This window comes from Panthera onca, chromosome A3 (assembly GCF_046562875.1).
Source record: "Panthera onca isolate mPanOnc1 chromosome A3, mPanOnc1 haplotype 2, whole genome shotgun sequence".
Classification (NCBI taxonomy): domain Eukaryota; kingdom Metazoa; phylum Chordata; class Mammalia; order Carnivora; family Felidae; genus Panthera; species Panthera onca.
In genome coordinates this window covers 105,255,998-105,274,004 of record NC_138341.1, presented here as the reverse complement: position 1 = coordinate 105,274,004, position 18,007 = coordinate 105,255,998, and the positions used below count along the sequence as shown (strand labels likewise).

The following is an 18,007-nucleotide window of genomic DNA, read 5'->3' as shown; positions in this document are numbered from 1 at the left end:
GCCTCTCCCCCATTCTCCCCCCTACCCCCAATTCCTAGGAATCTCTAATCTGTTCTCCATCTGTGTACTTTTGTCATTTAAAGATTGTCATATAAAGGGAATCTCCTATAGTATGGAGCCTTTTGAGATTAGCTTTTCTCACTCAGCAAAATTCTCTTGAGATCCATCCAAGTTGTTATCAGTTCTTTCCTTTTACTGCTGAGTAGTAGTCTTTGTTTCTTCTTACTTTTTAAATGTTGCTATTAGAAAGTTCAAAATTACACTTGTAACTCACCTTTGTGGCTTTCATTGTATTTCTATTAGCACTGATGTAAGTTCATGTTTGTCTGAAGTAATCAAAAAGCATATTTCTGTTGCATTTTCATTGAGTTTCAGGCATTCCTGTGTTAAATGGTGTATTTCGTTCTGCTGATTGTAAATCAGCTTATTTGGAAATAAACAAAAGGACAGTGCCTTTTGAAACAGACAGGGCACCTGGGTGGCTCAGTCAGTCAAGTGTCCTACTGCGGCTCAGGCCGTGATCTCCTAGTTCGTAAGTTCGAGCCCTGCATTGGACTCTGTGCTGACAGCTCAGAGCCTGAAACCTGCCTCAAATTCTGTGTCTTCCTCTTCTCTCTGCCCCTCCCCACTCACACTGTCTCTTTCTGTCTTTTTCTCTCTTTTTCGCTCTGTCTCTGTTGCTCTCTCTCTCTCACTGTCTCTCTCTCTCTCTCTCTCTCTTTCTCTCTCTCTTTCTCTCTTTCTCTCTTTCTCTCTCTCTCTCTCAAAAATATTAAAATTTTTTTAATAAAAAATAAAATCATTTCAGGAGAGTGAAATCATCTCAGGGTCTCTCCCTTTCCCCTCCCCCAGTTTTTTGGGGGTTTTTTTTGGTCAGTTTTTCAGTAAGAAACCCTTTGTATTTCTGTCTATAAAAGAGACTTTTCATAAGGTTAGGCAGCAAGGAGGGGTGTCTTACAACTGCTGCCAACGCTATTCAGTACACTGGTTTGAGACTAATTAAATGGCTCCTATTTATCTGATATTTTCCCCCTAGAGAGATTCAGAAATATTTTTTTTTCAACTTAAGCTTCAAAAAGAAACCAGCTCAGTTAGCTTATGGTGGAGGGAAGAAGCAGGACACGGGGACACTTCAGAGCAGATTAGAACTGAGGTGACGGATAATACCATTTTCAATTAAATTGCCTGGGGAAATTAGGTAGGCAGAGAATAATTACCTGAGTTGGCATATATCCAGGTTTCTGAAACTAAGACCCTGCTCGAATGTTCTGAGGATCACTGATGACCACAGGCAGCCAGGGACCTTGAGGGCTGTCTGATCTCAAACATATTTAAATCTTCCGGCTGCAGTGCCTGGCAATTTTAAGTCAAATTAGGTAGCATGAGAAACTCTATCAAATAAAACCTTGTAAAAAAAAAAAAAAAATCAAGACCCCCCCCCCCACCCCCAACAAGCCGCACTGCAAAGCATCATATTAAAGGGAGGCTTCTCGGACAAAATTTCTATTTATACATAATATAGAAAATACATCTGTAAATATATTAAATATACTACAAATTAGAGATTACATGTAATTTTTGAATACTTATGCAGTCATAGTTAAACTTTTATTTTCGTAACTTCTGCTGTGTGACTACCACCAGGACACTGGAGCTGAGATGGGAACCATAGGCAAAACCTAGAGAGGGCTGAGTGAAGTATCATGGTAGTCTTTCCCTCGCGCAGAGGGCCCTGGCAAGGTGACAGCCCTTGGTCATGCCTTGCGAGAACCAGGAAAGAACGCTGAGTAAATGTCACCTGATTTGTGAGTTCATCCAACCTAGTTATGGAAATGAGCCTTGAATGTAACCATACCTTTAATGCAGAAGTCAAGATGCAGTATTGTGTTCCCCACCCCAGTTCTGCCTCCAGTGACCTATTATTGTGACTGCTAAGCATGGGTTTCTTGAGGTCCGTGTCACTGGTAGCGCCTGGTGCCATGCTGCCCCTGCTTTGTCTAGGTTGGGTTGATGGAAGAGAAACGAGGTTGTTCAAGTATAGATTTTGTCTTTTCTCTTTACCTAGAGAAAAGCTCGCTTTGTTTTCTACAAAAGGAAATGGAGCCAGTGGTTTTTCTTTGCTTCTAGTGTTTGCTTTTGGTTTGTTCCTATCTTTTCATAATCTCTGAATTTCAGAATGCAGGTATAGGAAAATGGGTTCGGAAGGTATAAAAAAGGAACCAGTTACATTTTTCTTCCTCTCCGCCCCCCCCCCCCCCAATACAGCTATAAGGGGATAGCAGAATGCTTGGATTGTTTCATAGCCTTCCTTGAATAAGGTGGTTACTGGTACATGGGGGGGGGGGGGGGGGGCTTTATGCAAATTACAGAAACACACCCCTTGGCGAGGCTGCAGCCCCCATTTGCCCCCAGCCATGGCCATGAGCCAGATCTGAGTGCAGTGCATGTGTACTCAGCCTTCACCTGTGCTGTATGGTAGGTGCAGAAAGCACCCCTGTCTCCCAGCACTGGGAGCACAGATGGGTGCACAGCCAGATGCAGCTCTTAAGAGTAAGTGTACAGAGGGGCCTGGGCAGCTCAGTCGGTTGAGCATGCAACTTCCACTCAGGTAGTGATCTCACACCTTGTAGGTTTGAGCCCAGCCTCAGGCTCAGTGCTGACAGCTCAGAGCGTGGAGCCTGCTTCAGGTTCTGTGTTTCCCTTTCTCTCTGCCCCTCCCCTGCTTGTGCTCTGTCTCTGTCTCTCAAAAATAAACATTAAAAAAAATTTTTTTTAAGTGTACTAGGCCAGATCATCAGGGTTTGAAGTCCTGCTTCTGTGCTTCCTTGCCATGCACCCCTGGATAAACGATGTAACCACTTTGTGCCTCAGTTTTTTCTTCCGTAAAAAGTGTCTACCATAGGGTTTGGTGTCAGTTAATGACTTCATACACATAATGACACATACACATCCAGGTGAGTTAATACCTGGATGTAGTAATTTCTCAATAATTGGTAATTATTGCTATTGTTATTCTCCTAAATCAGTCAGTTTTGCTCTCTACCCTGTTTTTTTTTTTTTTAATTTTTTTTTTTTAACATTTATTTATTTTTGAGACCGAGAGAGACAGAGCATGAATGGGGGAGGGTCAGAGAGAGGGAGACACAGAATCCGAAACAGGCTCCAGGCTCTGAGCTGTCAGCACAGAGCCCGACACGGGGCTCGAACTCACAGCCCTCACGGACCGCGAGATCATGACCTGAGCCGAAGTCGGCCGCTTAACCGACTGAGCCACCCAGGCGCCCCGCTCTCTAACCTGTTTTTAAAGGGATATTTCTTAAAAGCTGCTTTTTTCTGTAAAAAAAAAAAAAAAAATCTAATAGGCATTGTGCTTGTAGATGTATGAAGCATCCTTTGAATTTTCTATATTCTTTCCCTGTAAATATTATTGTAGAAAATATAATATGTAGGAAATGTAATTTAACTTAAGGAATTTCAGCCCATGGCATGTGCTTGCTTTTCATCTTTGTTACCTCATCGTCCTACTCAAATGTTAATATTCTAGATGTTTAGTTTCATGATGGTTCAGTTTAACTGAAAGGGGAGAAACTTCTCTGGATTTGGAATTTGGAGAGTACATGCATTCTTAGGTTGGCTAATGGGATCCTAAGAACGTTAACTACTCCCAGTGACCAAAGTGAGAGTTGTTAAAAACAACAACAACAACAAAAACCGATACTCTCCGGTTTTAACTTTCATGTATTCTCTCAACTGGCCAGTTAGCTTTTCTTGTGACATGACCTCAGTTCCCGTCCTGAGAAGAAAACCACACGCAGAAACAAATGCATGCTCACAGTTACTAGGTGTAGTAGGCAGAATTTGGGGATGGCCCCAAGGCGCCCATGCACTGGTATATGCACCCTGAATAATCTGTAGTACTAGGATTACATCACTCCCGTGATTCAGTTATGTTGCATAGCACAGTTGGCTTTAAGAGTGAGAGCTTATCCTTGGTGGGCTTGCCCTAATCAGGAAAGCCCTTATAAAGGACTGAAGAAGATTCAAAGAGAAGTATTCCACACAAGAAAGGTTCTCTGTCTCTGGCTTTGAAGATGGTGGGGGTGATGCGGCAAGGAGTATAGGTGGCATCTAGGACCTGACAGTGGCCCCCTGCTGATAGCAAGGAAACCCAAGTCCTCAGTCCTATGGCTCCAAGGAAGTAAAATTAGCCAACAACTTGACTGAGCTTGGAAACAGATTGTACCTCAGCCTCCAGAAAGGAAGCCTGGAAGACACCTTGATTTTTAGCCTTGTGAGACACTGAGTGGAGAACTGAGCAACTGCGCCAGACTTCTGACCTTTAGGACTAAGAGCCAGTAAATGTGTGTTGTTTAAAGCCGTGAAGTTTGTGCCAGTTTGTAATGCGATCATAGAAAACCAATACATAGGGGAAACTAGGGGAAAGAATGTAGGTGGGTCATTGCAAAACCATTACCTTTATTTAGGGGGCAAAAAATCCCCCAAACACCTCATGATCTCCTACAGAGAGCCCTCAGTTACACATTTTAAAGCTGATTAGCCACAGTAAATGACAGATACAGAAGCTCTAAGTTTCCTGGGCCAAGTTTAGAGCCGTTTCTCAAACTGGCAGTTGGAGACCCAGTGAGGGGCAAAGGGATGGCTGAACTGCTCTCAGGCAGGATGTTTACTGAATAGTGGTACAGGGTGAATATGCAGAGCAGGGAGGCGGAATCCTCTTCACTCCATGCTTATAAATGTTGCTGACTACGTCTTTAATTTAGGGCTCACTAACTTGGAGAGGGCGAACAGGAAGGCATAGGAGAGGGGGCTGTCTGGGTGGCAGTGATGGGGCAGCTGGGGGGCTGTGGGGAACTAGAAGGTGATCATTTAAACATGTATGTAGCCAGATAAGGCCCATGGAAGCCTCTCCAGTATAGCCTGGTGGGGAGAGAGTACATGTCGGTTAGACAGAATCGGAGGGTGTGAGCTCGGGACCTGCAGTTTTGTTTTTGTCCACTGGCCTGTCTTCAGAGCTGGGAACAGGGTCTGGCACACATTGAGTGCTTCATAAATGTTTGTTGAGTGACTGAAGAGACAAACATATTAATACAATATGCAGAAATAGCAAATGTGATTGCATTGGTGAGAAATGCTTCTAAAATCCAGTTACTTTTAGTGTTGTGACATGGTACCACTCTGGGCTATCCTTTTGGCCTGCTGTTTACCTTTCTTAACCTACAGCTCCATTTGAGGACTGTTTTGGAAGTCATTAACTATGGAAGAAGACCAAGCCAGTGTTGAGCACTTCTGGCTGGCTGGCACTGCCCCAGGTACCTGGTGTTTGTTTCTTCTCCTTTTATCCTGACCCAGACTTCCAAGGTGGGTCTTAGTATGACCTGCCTTTGACAGAGGGGGAGATGGTTTCAGAGAGGCAAGGTCCGTTGCTCAAGACCACATGGCCGGTAAAGGTTGCCCTCAGCTTTATCTGATTGTCAGGCCCCTGCCATTGCTTGCTACTCCGAGCGTGTTCTGGAACCAGCATTGGCGTCACCTGACAGCCTGTTAGGGCTGCAGAATCTCTGGTCCCACCTTAGACCTATCCCAGACAGAATCTGCATTTCATTCAGATATGTGGGTGGTTTGTATCCATATGAATGTCTTGGAAAGGGCATTAAATGCCAGTCCTCCTGTGTTCAATATATAGATGTACAGAAACAGGCCTGGCGTTGTCACCCTCAAATACTGGGTTCTAAACTTGGGTTATTCATGGGCCACTTGTATGGATTTGGCCAAATTTTTCACCTGAATTTGTTACTCTTTTCCATATAAATGTATTTGCTTAAAAAGAAAATATAATTGGTAACAAACAAACCCTAAAACTATATGGCAATATAGTAATATTACTGTGGTAAATAGCTGTGCAACTGTATTTACAGTAATATACTTATGTTCGATAGAAAAATGACATTTTTTTTAAATTTTTTTTTTAACGTTTTTTTATTTTTGAGACAGAGAGAGACAGAGCATGAACGGGGGAGGGTCAGAGAGAGGGAGACACAGAATCTGAAACAGGCTTCAGGCTCTGAGCTGTCAGCACAGAGCCCGACGTGGGGCTCGAACTCACGGACCGTGAGATCATGACCTGAGCCGAAGTCGGACGCTTAACCGACCAAGCCACCCAGGCACCCCGAAAAATGACATTTTCCATAAAGAGAAGATAAGTCTTAATATATGTGCAGTTGTACATTAGCTCTCCGTGTACCATTGTAAGTTAACTGTATTTTACATGTAAGCTACGCCATTAATAATAAACTGTAATCTATTGTAAGATATTTCTCTATGGACCCTTAATGGCAATGTGTTTCATGTTACGACACACTGCTGTGATAGATTGTAAAAAATGGCCACAAAGTCTTCCCTTCCCTGCACCTATGCCCTTGTTATGTGCAGTGTCCCACTAATGGGTGAGACTTTCTCCATCCTTTATAGCTGGGCTTGACCGTGTGACTAGCTTTGCCCAAAGCCACGTTAGTGCATATGACGCAGCAGAGGCTAGCGTGTTGGGTTCTAACCACTTGCCATTCTTGCAAACTTGAGATCACTATGTGAACCAAAATAGTTACATGTTTTAAGCAACAAAGGTTTGAGGTGGTTTGTGATGCTATACGCTTGCTGACGTGAGTATTCTCAAACGCTGTTTACAAAACAATTTCCATGTTCGAGAGCAGATCAAAGAGCAATGAATCTGTTTTGGTTCAGTCTTGCCAAGTTATTCTTCATTTGAAAACAAAATCCTGATATTGAATGTCTCAGAAAGGGCATTAAATGCCAGTCCTTCTGTGTTCAATATATAGATGTACAAAAACAGGCCTGGCATTGTCACCCTCAAATACTTGCACATTTTTATCCCCATCTACTGAGAAATCAAAACTTGACCCTCGGCTACAGCGTCCCTGTTGCTTTGAAATAAGACTCTAATGCTAATAAGTCTAAATGCTGTGGCCTGTCGTTACTGGTGGTTTGCAGTAAGATGTTGGTGCTTTGTTACGGTTTGGAAGTAGTTCCGTGCATGTGCTTCTCTTTGGTGAGAGTGAAATGCAATTGTGTTTCCCATCACAAGGTATCCGTGGAGAACTGTGATAGCAAATCTTGTAGAAGTGTAAATATTCACCACTTACTGGGTTTCCTTGAGCAGTGTGAAGAAGTGTTCTGTTGTTTTTGAAAGAAGCCAATGAGTATTCATGGGTAGACTCACTGAAATGCAGTCTTTAAAAAGAAAGCTTTAATGAAATACAATTAACGTACCATAAAGTCCACCCATTAAAATGTACGATTGGATTTTTTTTTTTTTGTATATTTAGAGTTGTGCAACCACTGCCATGGTGTAACGTAAGAACACTAGGATTGCTTGTGTCCAGGAGCATTGACTGTCTTCCCTGCCCCTTCAGTCCTACACAACCGCCAATCTGTCTTCTATGGATTTGCCTAGAATAGGATATTTCATATACACAGAATCCTACAACATGTGGTATTTTGTAACTGGCTTCTCTCATTTAGTATAATGCTTTCTAAAGTTTGTCCATGATATGTATGTATGATATATATGTATGTATGATATGTATCCCTGTTGCATTCTTTTACTGCTGAATAACATTCTATTGTATTCCATCTGCATTTTGTGTGTCCATTGATCAGTAAATGGGCTTTGGGATTGTTTCTACTTTTTGGCCATTATGGATAATGCTGCTATGAAAAAGTACATGTAATCTTTTTATATGGACATATGTTTTTATTACTCTTGGGTACCGGCCTAGGGTGGAGTTACTGGGCCATATGGTAATTTTATGTTTAACCATTTGAAGAACTGCTAGACTACTTTCAAAGTGGCTACACCATTTTATTCCCGCAAGTAATGTACAAGCATTCTGATTTTTCCGAATTCTCATTAACGCTTGTAATCTGTCTTCCAATTATAATTATCCTAGTGGGGGTGAAGTAATAGCTTATTGTGGTTTTTAACTTGGATTTTTCTGATGATTTGTGTATTTGTGTATCTTTTTTTGAGAAATATCTATTTAGATCACTTACTGTTTCTAAATTGAGTTTTTTTGTCTTTTTATTATTGATTTGAAATAGTTCTTAACATACTCTGGATACAAGTCCTGTATTAGATAAGTGATTTGCAAAAATCTTTTTCCATTGTGTGGGTTGTCTTTTCACTTTTTTGAGAGTGATCTTTTAAGCACAAAATTTTTTAATTTGATGAAGTCAAATATTTTCTTTCATTGTTTGTGCTTTTGGTCCCAGATCTATGAAACTGTTGCCTAACCCAAGGTCACAAAGATTTATTCCTGTATTATATTTACTCCTTAGTTTTATAGTTTGGGTTCTGATATGTACATGTGTGATCCATTTTGAGCTGATTTTTGTGTATAATGTGAGGTAGGGATCCACCTTCATTCCTTTGCATGTAGATGTCCAGTTGTCCCAGCACCATTTGTTGAGTCGATTCTTTCCACATGGAATAATGCTGCCACCCTTATTGAATGAAAACCAGCTTTTGTTTACCAGCTGGGAATTTTGTCTATTTATTAGGTTTCTTTCTGTGTTACAGAAGAATAGACCAAAAGCATATGCAAAGACACACATAAACACAGACATCCAGAGACTTCTACACACACAGTCTCTCTTTTACCAAGAACTCATTTGTACTCTTTAACACCTGGAGTAATGTTAGAATGAAAAAGGCGGTAAGTTGAGGCCTTGATTCATATATGACTGCGACACTAAGTCAGTTATAAAAGTTCATCTGCCATATGCCAATAGCTAGTTCATGACAAACTGTTTAGACCATTTCACTCCTTTGTGGTTAAGTATTTCATCACTGACTTCCTCAAATGTTGCAGTATCCTAGCCATGCACAGAATTAGAAAGGTGTATGGAACGATGGGTTGTTCCTAGGGAATTAGAGAAGGCAGAGGAAAAACACATCTTGTCTTTAAGTCTTTTGTTACAGAAGGACTTGGGTGGCAAGTAGTTTCTCAAAATGAGGAGCATGGTACAGCAGGGTCTTTAATCAATGAGTGTTTCTGGAACTCTGCTTTGTTTCATAGTCCCAAGAGGCATAACATAGTTATGTAGTTGAAGTTCCTGGCTATCGGCAGGCCACCCAATTATTCACCTGTTCAATGAAGATTTCCTGAGCACACTAATATGCTAGACACTGAGCAAGGTGCTAGGGATAGCTGTGATGGTTTTCAATACTTTCTTACAATACTTCATTACAAATATAAATTTAATATGAAAACAGGGTGCGTGCCATGGAGGAGGCAGTTCCATAGAGGCTAAATATGTGTCAAGGTGCCTGGGGTTGAATGCCAGCTCTGTGTGATTTCTGAAGAGTCATTTCTGAGTTTTCTCTTCTATAAAATGTGAATAATCACAGTATATACATTTTAGAGTGTTTATGTGGATTATATATGATACAATTCATGCCTAGAGCCTGGGTCAGAGTAAATATTTGCTAAATCAATAAACAAATGCACATGATACTAGATATTCTCTATTTCTGTATTTTTAAAATGGAATATTTTGTTCTTCTAGAAAATTTGGGATGAATTGGATTGTTTTTCACTTTCAATTATAAAAGTAACAGGTTTCGTGGTAAAATAGCACACAATGGTAAAATGTTAGGTTAAAATGCAAAGGTCCTTTTTTTTTTTTTTTCCTCTTATGTCCTTCAGCAGCAGTTCTGGGACAGCTACACTCAAGTTTCTTGTTATCCCTCCAGATACATTCTCTGCATCTAATAGGATTTACACATAGGTTAGCGAGGTTTGTTTTAACACATTGGGGTCATAGTACGCATATTACTCAACTACTTGACTTTTTAAAAATTAATACTGTGACCTGATTTTTTTAAATCTGTACATATAGATCCAACTGTTTTTTTTTTAATGTGTTTGTATTTTTAGTTTTGAGGGGGGGGCGGGGGTATAGATACAGAGGATCTGAAGTGGACTCTGTGCTGACAGCAACAAGCCCGATATGGGACTTGATCTTCTGAACCCTGAGATCATGACCTGAACCAAAGTCGGGCGTCCAACCAACTCAGCCACCCAGGTGTCCTGCTTCTTTCTTTTTAATGGCATATAGTCTTGCATCATGGATGAACCATCCTACCTAGAACCTTACTGTAGACATCTCTATACATCGATGATGACTTTCTCAATAACGCAGTTCATGTTTTACAGACGTCATTTTCCCATGTTTCAATTGCCAATTTTCTTTAAAAAATTTTTTTTAATGTTTATTTTTGAGAGGCAGAGACAGGGAATGAGTGGGGAGGGGCAGAGAGAGAGGGAGAGACAGAGCATGAGTCAGGGAGGGGGCAGGGAGAGGGAGACAGAGAATCTAAACCAGGCGCCAGGCTCCAAGCTCTCAGCATAGAGCCCAACGCAGGGTTTGAACTCATGAACCACAAGATCATGACCTGAGCTGAAGTCGGATGCTTAACTGACTGAGCCACCCAGGTGCCCCTCAATTGCCAAATTTTCCACCTCTGCTCCTCCCAAATGCGAATGGATTTGCTTTTAACTTCTGTGTACTTCTGATACCACCTGGAACTTCCCACCCCTCCCAACCCCACCTTGGAAAGATCTCAAAATCTAAATTTCCACCAAACCAGAAATCTAATGTCAAATCCAGAATCTACATCACCAACTTGTTAACAAAGACAACAAAAAACATGTAGCAAAAATACACTTTTTGTAGAAAGATGCAAATCCGTTATAAATCTTAGGTGTTCAGCACTGTTCTTCATTGAAGTGGCAAACTTTTTCTTACAGTTCATCTAAGGACGTTTGACTGTTAATCAGGAAAAGATTTATATTCTAAAAGATCTTAGATGGTCTTGTTCAACTGTTCCTTAATTATCACGGTAAGAGGTTGAACAGTAGATCAGCACAGCGAAGAGGATCTATAAACCCTGTAGGCTGGCGTAGCGGTAACATTTCTGATTTGATGACTGTGTGTCTTTGTTCATTTGGAAAGTAATGTCACTAATGTATTAATGTGCCTTCCTGATGTGTGTGTGTGTTTTTAATATTATAGATTCTGATTTTGAAGTGCACAAAGCTGTTCCTTACATGAGAATCCTAAAGGTTCCTCTCATTGATTTTTCACTGCTCTGTGTCTGCTTGCTTCACAGAGGACGGCGCTGTGAGTTCAACTAAGTGGACATCACTTGCAGTCCCTTCCACATCTGCCTGGTGAGTATTCTGCATGCTGTGGTAGAGTTTCTAGTTGTGGGGTTCTAGAACTTAGCATCTGTAAGGTGAATCCCCCTTCATTTATACCGATGTCCACCCTGAAGTGCCCCTCAAAACTGATTGACAGCTACTTTCCTTCGTGCAACGGAGCATCAGTCCCCTGGAATTTTCCAGATTCCAGTTCATTCATTCCACCAACCTAGGGCACTTCACCCTTCACTAGCTTTTCTCCTCGCTGTCTGTGGTAGTATTGCCGGCATTTAGTGAGCCATTAGATATCATTTAAGTTCCTGTTCTCTGCAGTTATTTCTGAGGAAAAATGTAGGACTTGTATTCAGTCCCATGCAGATAATGTTTAGGAAGATTCCCACAAATGTGGAAAAAAATCACAATTACCCTCATTGTCAGCTAGAATCCACCATCCATTCTGTGGGAACTACCTGTGGAAATGACAGAAATAAATTCTCCCAGTGCCTCTCTAAGTTCCATTTTATAAATCTCTAAAGAAATGCTGAAATGGGGGCCAATAATAGCTCTATGTGGCCAATTATTTTTATTTATAAACTAGAGGTTGCCAATGCTTTATTCTAGAGCCAGGATCTTGATTAATATGAGTTTTCTTCTGACTTCTTAATCAAATTCCTATTTTTTGTAACTTCTGTAGGAACTTATATAGGACTTTTTGTAGAGAGTCCTATGTTATAAGGGAAACGCTTGGACTATGTATCATTTCTTCAACAGGCAAGAAGTCATTTTATAGTGATGCATGATAAAAAATAACCAGCAACTTCACTGTTCATCCTGAGAGGTGAACCCCAGCTTACAGGCATTTTAAATCAATGTTACTTTTTTCACCACGTTGCAAGTCCTGTCACACACTCTGTTACCTTCCAGCAGGGTCTGTGGCTGATTTTTTTCCAGCCTTTCTGTGAGGGGAGAGAAGAATCACACTTCTCTAAGTGATCAGTATTTAATGGTGACACAAGACTATCAAGAGAGTAGATTTATTATTGAGTGTCCCTACCTATTTTTAGTTGAGTGCACTGTGTTTTACTGCTTCCCATGGATGATTCATAAACTATGTTTTAGCAGGAAAACCAGAGTTGGGGTAGGGGTTTCTAAATAACTCTCTAGGGATTTTAAATCAGGATAGGCATGACATCTGCTTTTTAGCCTTTATTACATTCTTTTTGGACTGTTTGCTTTTGCTGTGCAATAGTTGTTATTCTTAAATAAGAAATCATTTTCATCGGCTTATTAGAAATGAATTATGTGTGTGGTGAAAATAAACACTTGATTCGGAAGTTTAAAAACATAGCTTAGAAGTTGTTTGTTAAACATTTTAAGTTCCAAGAAGAAGTTTTTCCATATGAAGTGGTATAAATGCCAGGCACTGGATTTTACAAAGACTTTGGATGGACTCAGGTCCCAAGACAGCTAATAGAGTATGTGGACTCTTTTTCCATTCCCTCTTCAAATAGGACCTGATTGGACCCAGTGCCCCACATGTCACCAGGTGGTGGTTACCCTTACCTTAGTCTTGCCTTCCTCCCAAAGAGAGAATTTATTTTCCTCCATCCTCTATTAAAAAAGCTCAGGGCACCTGGGTGGCTCAGTCGGTTAAGTGGCCGACTTCGGCTCAGGTCACGATCTCGCGGTCTGTGAGTTCGAGCCCCGCGTCGGGCTCTGTGCTGACAGCTCAGAGCCTGGAGCCTGTTTCAGATTCTGTGTCTCCCCCTCTCTGACCCTCCCCCATTCATGCTCTGTCTCTCTCTGTCTCAAAAATAAATGAACGTTAAAAAAAATTAATAAAAATAAAAAATAAAATAAAAATAAAAAAGCTCAACTCTAGCAACATTCAGTTGTTGAGTATCTTGTATTATGAGGCATTTCATTTTCACATTGAATTGAAATCTTGTTCTTTTATAATGTCTTTCCATATTCAAAATTGGAAACCTCTAGACCTGGGAGCTGGAAGTCTTCTGGTTTTATCTTGAACACCTGCTTTATTTCTCTGTGATTCCCATCATGAGTACCTATGACTGTACATTAGTTCTAAGCATTTGTGTTAAGCCTGTTGCTTGCACCATAGGTATTCAGAATATATTTTAATTCCTGTAATGGTACAAAGTGTATATTCTTATATATGTCCCATTCAACTTGGCTTTTTAGCAGTGTTAGGCTTAAACTCCTAAAATAGAAAATATTTACATAGAGAGCAAAATGACTATTTTTGGATTATTCTTGCCATTATATTTCTAGCTTCAAGATGACTCTTGGTAAAGAGGAATTTATAAGTCAAACCAAAGGTGGTCTTCAAATATCATGGAAAGAAAGAAAACAACCCTTGATACCTTCTTTCCTGCAGTATTGAAATTTGGAAGATTTACCTAAATTTGGGGCTCCTTGCTTTCTGAATGATTTTAAATTGTTTTTTATTAAATATTGATTATATACAGAATGTACACTGTTACTGTCAGGTATGAAACTCCCCAAACTTTAACGTTGACTTCTTTTTCCTTTTGCCTCTACTTTGGAGCCTTCCAGGCTGTCCTAATGTGTCTTGCAGCTGGAGGTATAGGCATAGATATATAGTGACAGCCGTATGTTTATATGTATGGTACCAGCTATTATTTTATTATTTATTTATTTATTTATTTATATTTATTTTATTTTTTAATTAATTAATTTATTAGATCTAAGACCTGTGTCCTAGGGTTGCTGCAGTGCTCTTCGGGAACAAAGATGATTCTTCGTAAATTGTGGATAGTGCAGTTATTTTGAACTCTTAAGTATTATACATAGAAGCTCTTATTTGTGGTACAACAAGAATCTGGTTTCATGTTTTCTTAGAGCCCATTCATGCATGACAAGAGTCTGGCTGAGCTCCCCAGAAGCAGACTTGAGATGAGGGATTTTTGCACGAGTGTCTTATTAAGGGAGTGCTCCCAGGAGAAACAAGTGAGTTGGAGAGGGACAGGGAAGAAGGAAGCAGGGGGATTTTTCTGAGCAAAGTCCTTGTCTCAGCCGTGATCCTGGAGGAACTCTGGAGCATATTTGCTCCTGAGAACCACTTCCTTCTGCCCCAGAGCAAGGGGCCAAGCTTCCCCATCCTTGCAGCAACCATTGGCTGTGGACTGGTTTGGGGGGAGGCTGTGAATTTGAGAGCATTTGGGGTCTTTGCATCTGCTGAGGAAGCAGCTCCAATAGTTAAGGGATATTCCTCTTAAGAAATCTGCAAGTGCCGGGGTACCTGCGTGGCTCAGTTGGTTAAGCCCCCGACTTTGGCTCAGGTCATGATCTCATGGTTTGTGGGTTCTAGCCCCACATCAGACTATGCTCCTGCTTCAGATTCTGTGTCTCCTCTCTTTCTGCTCCTCCCCCGCTTGCACGGGTGCACACATACACACTCTCTCTCAAAAATTAAAAAAATTGCAAGTGTCATCTCTTAGAAGCAAAGCACATACAAGCCAGGAGATGGGCACACAGGACAGCTAAAAGGGACCCAGTGGTGACAGGACATGGGAGTGTCTGTTCTGCCTAGCAGCAACCATGTCATTAAATGCCATGTCATTCCTTCACTCCTACAGACCTACTTGTCATCCCTTAAGACTTTCAGCCATATATTTCCTGGTACAAGTTTTCTGCATTTCAAGAAGCACCTTAAATTCACTTTCTTCCCCAGGGAAGTTAATAAGCTACTGCTTCAAATATTTTTAAGTCCGAAAGAGATTGCAGTGCAGAGAGATACCTAGGTAATTTGCAGTGAGTAAAATTTCTACATATATTTGACTTAAAAAAATAATAAATTCTGAAATCTCAAAGCTTTCCTTAGATGTATGTCAGCTTGAATAATGATTTCAGTGCCCTGAACCAGGAGGCAAGGATATTGTCTGATTGTATGATTGTAACTTATTCTTGCTAGCAGCATTTCTGAGCATACACACTAATTGTTAGTTTTCATTCTCTCTTAACCATCCTTTTTAATTGTATTCCTTAATATTTCACCTTTGCCTTTAAGAGTATTTTTTTCTATGGAGTTTTTAGGGAAATATATATGGTGTTTCCTTGGGTACCTTTAATTCAGTAGAGCACAAAAGTGTGATCCAATAGAAATATGTGAGCAGCATATACGATTCCAATTTTTCTTGTGGCCTCATTAAAAAAGTAAAAAGGAATTGGTTGTTATAGCAGCCTGAGCTGGAGGCTGGAAAGTCCAGGATCACAGCTGAAGTTAATTTTAATAATCTATTTAGCCTAGTACATCCTAATTATTATTTTAACATTTAATTAATATAAACAGTATTGAGATTTTACATTTCTTTCATCTGGTGTATATTTTGTACTTAAATCTCAGTTCAGACCAGCCATATTTCAAGTCCTCAGAAGCCACATTTGGCTAGTGGCACTGAGCAACTTCAGAATGTTCTAGAAAAACTCTGGTAACAGGCTTACTTCCTTTGAGATAAGACTTTGTTAGGGCTCCTGAATCGCCCTGGTAATCCTGCTCAATAAAGAAATGAGGCAGTACTGTTTTCCAGAGAAAGTGAGCTGACTTTCCCTTAATGAGCCAATGTCCTATACCCGTGGAGTATGGTTAAAACGATTGGGTTTGGCAGGTAAGCTGTCACTAATAACCTTCAGGAGTGTGGAATTCTAGTATCACTTTTTAGAGGAAAAAGCATCATGAATGAACGGTAGTATGTGGAAGGATTCTAAAGAGGAAAGGATGGAGTCTTGGGTAATGGAAAGATGTGTATATGTACATAATGTGTGTTAGGGAAGAAGGTTCTAAAAAATTTGGGGTACTTGCATGGAAACCGATGAGGCTGGAGTACTAAATACACAGTAAGAATGGAAGGTGGTGGCTAGATTGTGACCCAGTTCAAAACTTGCATTTTCCAGTGTATGGAGTAAGGTATCTGATGATGCAGTTTATATGCTGGGGTCTGTTTTAGTTATTTATCGTTGTGTAAGAAATCACTTCAGAATGTAGCGGCTTGAAACAGCAGCACTCACTCACTTCTGTGGGTCAGGGGTTTGGGTGGGTTCTGTTGTGCACTTCTGGCTTGGGGTCACTCCAGCGGTTGTATTCAGATGGCCTCTGAAGCTGAAAGAGCAAGAGGCTGGAGTAGCTGATGGCTGACTTGCCCCCCTCTCTCTTAATATAGATTCAGGATTTCTCCAGATGGTCTTTCTTCACGGGCAACTGTGGGCTTCCTCACAGCATGGCGGCTTCAGGGCAGCCAGAAGGCTTATGTGGGCTCTGGCAAGATGATTCCAGCTGACAAGCTGGAAGCAGCATCACTTTATGACTTGACCTTGGAAGTCATGCTGCATCATGTCCATCATATTATTTGGTTATAGGTGAATCACAAACTTGCCCAGTTTTAAGGGGGAGGAGACTTAAAAGCCCACCTCTCAGTGGAAGGAGTGTTAAAGTCCCATTGTGTGAAGAGAATGTTAGAAATACCATCTGCCACAGGGACCCTCTCCTATACTATACACATCTCAACCTCTTTGCCATGATCTGGGAATGCTCTAGGATGAACAGACCACTCATTACTGGGCACGTTTCTGCACAGTGGCTCTCTCCCTTTCCCTTCCCTGGTCAGCTAGACTGGGCTGCCCTTAAGAAGACTCTAAAGTCTTCTGCTTAGGCAATGAATGGCCAGCTGGCCATTTCATGGATTGGACTTTTCACATGTAGCTCATGAGAATGCTGCTGATGAAGTCATTATGACATTAAAATTGTTTCTTTGTGTCATTTCCCAAAAACCTGAGTGGTCATGACAGCAAGAACTTCTCCCCTCAGTGTTACAGACACCCATTTTGAGTTGGGCATACAGAGGCTTTTCCAGATGTGAAATATGGATTTTTCCCCCTGCCAAATGTAAATATTTGCTTTGTTTGGTTTGTTTCTGTAAAAGGGAGGGAAAAAAATAAATTCAGTAGAGCTCCCCAGTCTTTGTACACTTTTGTGCTGTATCAACAAAATGGCAAAAGCCCAGTGGAAATGGCTGCATTTAAAAACTCCTTACCTACTTTTCTGAAATGAAAACAGGAGCAAGGCATCTGGTCTGCTGTCCTCAGGTGGGAAAGGGCTATTTACTGAGGCCTGAGGACTAAAATAAACCCTCCCAGGAGAGGAACCAGCTTGTGACCTTGGGCCATAACCACCTCACAGATCAACTGCTTCATTTCTTGCTGTATTTTGTGGCCCCTGTCGTGGGTGGGGGCGGATTCAGTGTCACAAAAGCAGGAGGAGAGCAGTTGGAAGAGGACCCCGGTGGCTCGGTTGGTGAAAATGCTAACAGGATCTGCTGACCCTTCTTCCTGTGTGGCCAGAGGACCTGCGGTTTAACAGTGAGCATTCAGGTAGCTGGGAGAAGGCAGTACTCAGAAAAAGTTAGCAGCAAGAAGCTCCTGTGATGGTAGTGGTTTTCCTACTCCTTGAGTAATAATATAGCAGTCTAGAATTTGGGTAGGTGCAGCCCATTTTCTCATCGGAGATATGTCAAAGAGTCCCTGCAGGACTGATAGAAAAATAGAAGTCAAACCCACGTCCCTAAGCAATTAGAAGTTTACTTGTTCCTGGTGACCTCTGTACTTTCTCACCTGGGTGGACACATGGTGGTGTTGGAGTCAGAATGGGAACTCTGAAACCTGGGGCCTTGGTTTTCCCATCTGGAAAATGAGCAAGCAGACTGTTGCCTGATTCATGGGTTTTGGAAGTC

At 41.1% G+C, this 18,007-nt stretch overlaps 1 protein-coding gene across 15 annotated transcripts in view; it reads left to right on the top strand.

Moving 5' to 3' along the window:
• Nucleotides 1-18,007, top strand: part of PLCB4 (phospholipase C beta 4) — a 420,239-nt gene that overhangs the window by 156,482 nt on the left and 245,750 nt on the right. For all 15 annotated transcript variants that reach the window (XM_078444273.2, XM_078444271.2, XM_078444272.2 and 12 more), the window contains one exon: nt 11,210-11,270. The gene's annotated coding sequence lies outside the window, so the exon portion shown is untranslated. The remainder of the gene's footprint in view (nt 1-11,209; nt 11,271-18,007) is intronic.